Source organism: Penaeus monodon, unplaced genomic scaffold, assembly GCF_015228065.2.
Source record: "Penaeus monodon isolate SGIC_2016 unplaced genomic scaffold, NSTDA_Pmon_1 PmonScaffold_18601, whole genome shotgun sequence".
NCBI classification, from domain to species: Eukaryota; Metazoa; Arthropoda; class Malacostraca; order Decapoda; family Penaeidae; genus Penaeus; species Penaeus monodon.
The window spans coordinates 1-6940 of record NW_023648152.1 but is presented as its reverse complement, the minus strand read 5'-3'; the positions used below and the strand labels follow the sequence as shown (position 1 = coordinate 6940).

General features: G+C 33.8%; 3 pseudogenes; 2 read left to right on the top strand and 1 right to left on the bottom strand.

Moving 5' to 3' along the window:
- Positions 1-2156: 2156 nt before the first annotated feature.
- Positions 2157-2275, top strand: LOC119569777 (annotated as a pseudogene).
- A 1106-nt stretch (positions 2276-3381) lies between these two features.
- On the bottom strand, positions 3382-3500 carry LOC119569778 (annotated as a pseudogene).
- Positions 3501-6136: 2636 nt separating this feature from the next.
- On the top strand, positions 6137-6253 carry LOC119569776 (annotated as a pseudogene).
- The last annotated feature ends 687 nt before the right edge of the window (positions 6254-6940 follow it).

The following is a 6940-nucleotide window of genomic DNA, read 5'->3' as shown; positions in this document are numbered from 1 at the left end:
AAAACCCCAGAACAACAGCCATCGTGCTGGTAAAGAATTATGCGAGATGCTTACACCACGGCTACAGGAGCGCCTGCTGGCAATACCCCACCACGGTAAGCACTGAGTGTCAGACAAACAAATGAGACAGCCATAAAAGCTGACACAGCCGGGCCATAAGTGAAAGGCCCGGGCGAAGCCAGAACTTCGCAAATCTCAAGCAAGCAAGCAAGCGTCACTGGCGTAAAGATAATAATGAAGCCATTACTTACGGAAGCAAATGTTTAATGGACTATCTTTTCGTGCCCATTATATTTCTTTACACATTGCTACTGCAATAGCTTGTAAAATAGATATTAGATAGCAACATACAGCCTGCAATTTAAACGAGTTTTATTAACTGACAATTCCCTCCGTGCAACCAGTGTGCACAAGGAGAGCTGATATGTATGATGCCCTTGGCCATTGTTTTTCTTTCTTTTTTTTTCGTGCGACGCTGTGTATGCAAGATTTGCTTTTGGAATTTGTTAAGCTTTACGATACTTACTACATGCAAAATATTTTTTATAGTATCTGGTAGAGTATGCCCAGTCCACAATAACGTGAACTAATGATCAGACCAATTACATTATGATACGTTTATGAAGTGTTACCATGGCCATCGCCAAGAACTTTGCATGTCTAATTGGGTGATTAGTCCATTATACCATCTCTGTTATCTACTGACAGCCCTCATTTGCTGAAAATGCTGTGTTTAGTGAGACAGGAGCGAGCGCAAGCGAGGAAGAATGTGAGATCAAATGCCCGCGAGTATGTGCGTTTGTGTGTATGTGTCTGTGTTTATTTATGTGTGTGGGAACATCTGTTTGTGAGCGCGTGCGCGTGTGTGATTATTTATGTGTCGAGTTTGTGTCTGTGTTTTTTTCTTTTTTGAGTGTATGTGTGTGATTATATATGTCTGTATGTGTTTGTGTCTTTTTATGCGTTTGTTTGTGCCGGCGCGTATGTGTGATTATATGTGTGCGTTCGTGCGTTTATGCGATTATATGTGTATGAGTTTGAGCGCGCGCGCGCAGCCTATGCGAGTTGGTGTGTGTGTGTGTGTGCGTGCGCGCGCGTGCGTGTGTTCGTCCGTGTGAGTGCGTGCTTGTAAAATAATTTATATCGGCCCAACTCTTCAACTCGGTCCAGAAATTCTGATCTGGTTTGCGCCAACGAATAAGTTATCAAATTGGCAGATTAAGTTCAGAGTGAAAATATTTTAGTCTAAGGAAGTGCTGAAACAAACCTGAAAATTCATGCGCAGAATTCTGTATTTTTGTCAGATATTAAATATTCCGCTATAGAGTTCTCCTTCTTTACAATCAAGCATTGAAGCACAACAATCTACTAGTGTAATCTACTATGAGTATCATTATGAATAAGATGGCCACGGTCACCATTACTGTTATTTCTTACCATGATTACTAACATTAATTTCATTGAATTAATAATTTCCTAATCATCATCGTTATTGGTAGGATAATCATTATCATTACCAACATTAATACTGTTTACATTTCGTTCAAATTGTCATCAGTAACATTATCACAGTATCTTTGATATGATGCTAAAAATAATTTTACATTAATTATTATAGTAGCATCATTATTACCATGGCCATGACAACAATGACTATGTTGACGGCACTAACTGTAGACTAATAACAATAATAATGAAAATATTAGTAATAAACATAACAATACAAATACAACTAAAGTACTCAACAACAATAGCGGGAAAGTGTTATATGAAAGCACTTAAGATTGAATAATAATCGCCATTACTGCTTATGGTTAGCTATATCATTTAACTCTGTGCAAGAAATATGTACCACAAATGCACAAATATAAAATAGGTTATAGTGATGGTGATAATAATTATATGAATCTATTGTTACATTTATAATTTCATATCTTTGTATATGTTGACTATATTCCTGAGTTGTACAATATACATTTATTGGTGAATCGCTCGTTTGGAATTCACCTTTCATGAGCAGGTAGTGTGTGTCTCTTCACACACTCGTCACAGCTAGAATGCAATACCATTATATTTTAACGCACAAACAAAAGATACATTCTATTTAAACGATGCATGAAAAACAACAGAAATGTGTTTAATGTTCATCTTCCTCTGCCAACGATCATACCACGTTGAAAGCACCACTTCTCGTCCGATCACCGAAGTTAAGCAACGTTGGGTCTGGTCAGTACTTGGATGGATGTTCGCCTGGGAACACCAGATGCTGTTGACATTTTATTATATATGCTATATATGTTTGCCATATTTAATGGTCAGTGGTGTTTTCAATGTATTCTTCGACATACTGCTTAATACGAAAGGTACATACTATATTATTTGAGATTTAAAAACAAACACAAAAAATAGATTGATGGCCGTATTAAAAATAACAGAAACTCAGATCAGTGTGAAAAATCCCAGATCTCGGTTAGAAAACTCAGGATTGACAACACTGATTAAGAGTTTGCTTTATAGCGCTTTTTTTTGTGTATGAATCGGTGATAAAAATTTCCAGATGCTTTTGTCATATTGTTATATATGCTGTATGTGTAATGTTTTTTTCAAGAGTTAACAGCAGCTCCTCATGCATTTGCATAAAGAACTTATATTTCAATCAGTAGTAAAACAGTAAAAGTAAATTTACCGTTGCAAAGATCGGGAAGGATAGACAGAAAACAGATGGAAGCAATTTAGTGGTGACTGCATTAATAATAATAATAATAATAATAATAATAATAATAATAATAACAATAACAATAACAATAACAATAATAATAACGATATCTGCACGATATCACTGAGATCTGCTCCATATTATATGCATTAATAACAATCGACCACTCTCGGTCATATAGCTAATTCCAACTCAAATGAAATTAAAGAGAATGATTATGATAATAGATAAACTAACATGGTGACCATGAACATAATGATAAACATAATAAAACCAATTACGGATATGGATAACTAGTTTATTGTGCCTTATCGCCACGGACATGTTATTAAGCTTGAGGTCCCTTTTTAAAGATGTACTTTCCTATTGTGCAAGTTTTTGTTCGGAAAATTTTCTATATCTTTCTATGGCGCTTAGACTGGACCTAATGTTGTGCTGAATGCTTGTGTTTGTGCTTGTTTGCCGCTTAGGGTAATAAGTTATACTAGCGCACGGAAGGGAATGGCTTGTAGAAAAACATAATGTAAAAAGTATAACATAATGCCAATAGCATCTAATAATTTACTAATACGGTTCGCTATTGCTTGAAACATAATTTCTATTGATATCTTTATGCAAACACAATTATCCTGCTGTAAACTCTTGAGAAATGCATATATAATAAACGCCAACAGCATCTGGTGTTCCCAAGCGGTCACCCATCCAAGTACTCACCAGACCCAACGTTGTTTCAGTTCGCTGATCGGACGACAAGCGGTGTTTTCATCGTGGTTTGATCGTTGGCGTACAACTTAAAACGTTAATCAGCTTTACGTCAGTGCTCACAGATTTTTCATACATATTAACATCATTTATCTTTTGTTGTTGCATCAAACTTCATTAAAACGACATTCCAGTCTAATCACTCGGATCTGCTCCACCGTGCATCAATCATCACTGTTAGAGTACAGACAATTGTTACCACTTTAAAGCACCTGTCGTGAGCCTTTTACTCATTTTTGAGCTGTGCAACTGTGTAAAAAAATGTACGATATACAAGTCATACAGAAGATATTGAGTAAAATGATCCTCAATACGGTTATAAATCTGTGTACACATGCAACCATATTTCGGGCACTTCTTGCTGTTATCGTATTATTTTTTGTTGGTATTATCAGTCTTCAAAATATCAATATTGTAAAATGGTTATTACTAGTAATTTTATCATCATTATCACCATCATTTATCAATCCTTTTAGAATGTGGTTATAACTACTATCAACATCATCACTGCTTACTCTTTACATACCATTTGCAAATTTCAATGCCATGGCATCAGAGTCACATCAGTGAGATTCATACTAACATCAACCACAGTCCAACACTTAAGGGAGTAAATGCAATAATGGTTAATGATTTACCAAATTCTGCTAGACTTCTATCACTCTTTTGTGCCATAATACTCTATAAAGAATTCATGGTTTGCAACTATTGCTCAAAAACTTGGGGAAAGGCAAAAAGACATTCTTACATTATATATATACAAAGAAATATACTTTTGTATAACAATCCAATTAATGAAACTATAGCCGCGATTTTTTGAAAATTTAATTTGCTTTCTTGGATATTGATATTATCTTTATTTCTATCATTTTTTTTTCACTGTTCTTTTGCAGATATCAGTACTTATATTATTACTATTATATTCATGCGATTACTACTAAATTCGTTCTATCCTTCTCCCTCTTTGCAACGGTAAATTTGCTTTTACTGTTTTGCTGTTGACTGAAGCATAATTTTCATTGAGTTCTTTAGGCAAATATGTATGGCATATATAGCATATATATAATAAAATGCCAAAAGTATTCGAATGTTTGGGTGACATAAAATAACTATCTACACTGTTGATTTTTTCTCCCTTTTGTTGGAAATTTCTTTACTTGCCATGCAGTAACACATGATCACTAAGGCAAGCAAATCTAATTTAGGGTCACTATTCATTTATGCAAACTGGAACATGCGATGATTACTCATGATGATTCCCTTTTCCGTAAATATACTACTAGAGATATATGATAAAGATTAACTAATCACAGGAATGGTGATTTGGGATTCAAATCCTGTTTGCAATTGTAACTTTAACAATACTCGTCATATTTTTGTCTTTTCATCACCGATTCCTACATAATAAGCTATATAAAACAAATTTCTAATCAGTGTTGCCAATCCTGAGTTTTCTAACGTAGGTCCATAATTTTCACTGTGACCTGAGTTTCTGTGTTTGTTAATAGAAATCCATAAATCTTGTCTTTTTTACCTCAATTAATCTAGTATGTATTTTTTTTTACTAAGTATGTTGACCATCAACACGTAACACCTGTATCAGACACGTCTATTAGCACGGTGCATTCGTTCAGTTTATCAGTCGCATCCTACTGTTTTTTTTACTAGAGCCCTTTCGCATAGCCACTCTTAACTTGCTCACACACGAGGGAAAATAACTTCTGAGGATAAGGAACCCATTGTGGATAGAGAGTCGAGAATACTCTGCCACAAAAAAGGCTAAACCACTGTAAAACAAATGTTCGTAATTGTATGATCTTAACTACATATAAGTGGGCCTAAATATATAACTTCTTTATGCGGTTAGTAGTATTATTTTACCAAGAGACATAGTGATATTACCATGATTTCTATATTTCATTTTGTCGAAATATTAATTCACTAATTATCATCGTTACTGGTAGGGTAATCATTATCAACAATGATACTACATTTTGTTCGAATTATGATCAATATATTATCACCAGTATCTTTGATATGATGCTAATTATGATTTATATTTACATTTAAGTAGCGTTATTATTAACATTACCATGACAACAACGACTATGTTAATGACAGTAATTATCATAATCTAATAACAATAATAGCGATGATGAGAATAATATTGAAAATGCTAGTAATAATCATAACGAAACAAATACACAAAAAAATGATAATAACAAGAACAATAGCGGCAAAAATGTTTTATGAAAGCACTCAAGTTTAAGATTCAATAAATGGTATTTTTGCTTATGGTTAGCTATATCGTTTATCTCTGTGCAAGAGATGCAGTAGAATGAGTACACATTAAAATCATATAAAATATCACATTACTCAATTTCTTATCATTACTTGTACACCTTGTATTCTTTACAAAGTTGCACAGCTCAATCACTAGTAAAAGCTTACAGCAGGTGCAAAAAACTGGTGACAATAGAATTGCCAATACTCCCGATAGTGGTCGATTGTGACTGATGTTTACATTATGGAAAAGATCTCAATGTTTGATTGGAATGTCATTGTCATGAAGTTTGATGCAAAACTAAAATATACATTATATTAGGATGTATAAAATGACGAGCACGACAGAAAAGTGGCTAACGTTAAATAAAACTTGCCAACGATCATACCACGTTGAAAGCACCGCTTCTCGTCCGATCAGCGAAGTTAAGCACGTTGGTCTGGTCAGTACTTGGATGGGTGACCGCCTGGGAACACCAGATGCTGTTGGCATTTTTTTATACATATTATTATATAATTATATAAGAAATGTATATGTTTAGCATATATAATAAAATGCTAAACATATGCATTTTCTTTGCCACTTTTAACAGCTCTTCTCATACTTGTATCAAGAAATCCAATGAAATTATACTTTAATTTAAACGAAATAGAGTAAAAGTCATTGGAGGCGAATTTAGAGAGAATAAAGAAAATGGATGGGGGTATAACTAAAGTAAATTAAAGTGATAATGACTGTTTTATCAATAATCATTAGTAATGATGGATATAAAAATATGAATGAAATCATTTTAATAATAAAGAAAACATTCACGATCAATTTCCAGCAATATATCTGGCAGTAGTTTTGAAGCTTTGGCTCTATAACCATTCCTCGTGGAGTTTTCAGAGCCTGTGTTGTCAGTGTACGATTTTATTAACCAGTGAAAACATGTGAGATTTCCTTCCCTTTGCCGTTGGCTTTTGTGACTGATGAATGTAGGTGTAACTGGATGGCAAGTAATTGGAATTTCCTAGAAGCTAAATAAAAACTGAATTGTTTTTATGGGTATTTAAAATAATACATTTTATAAAATTTTTCCCCGCCAAAAAAGAAAAAAAACAAAAAAAATAAAACCAAAAAAAGCCAAAAGGGAAAAAATGTTAAAATTGCCCCAAAATTTTTCCAAACAAAAAAAA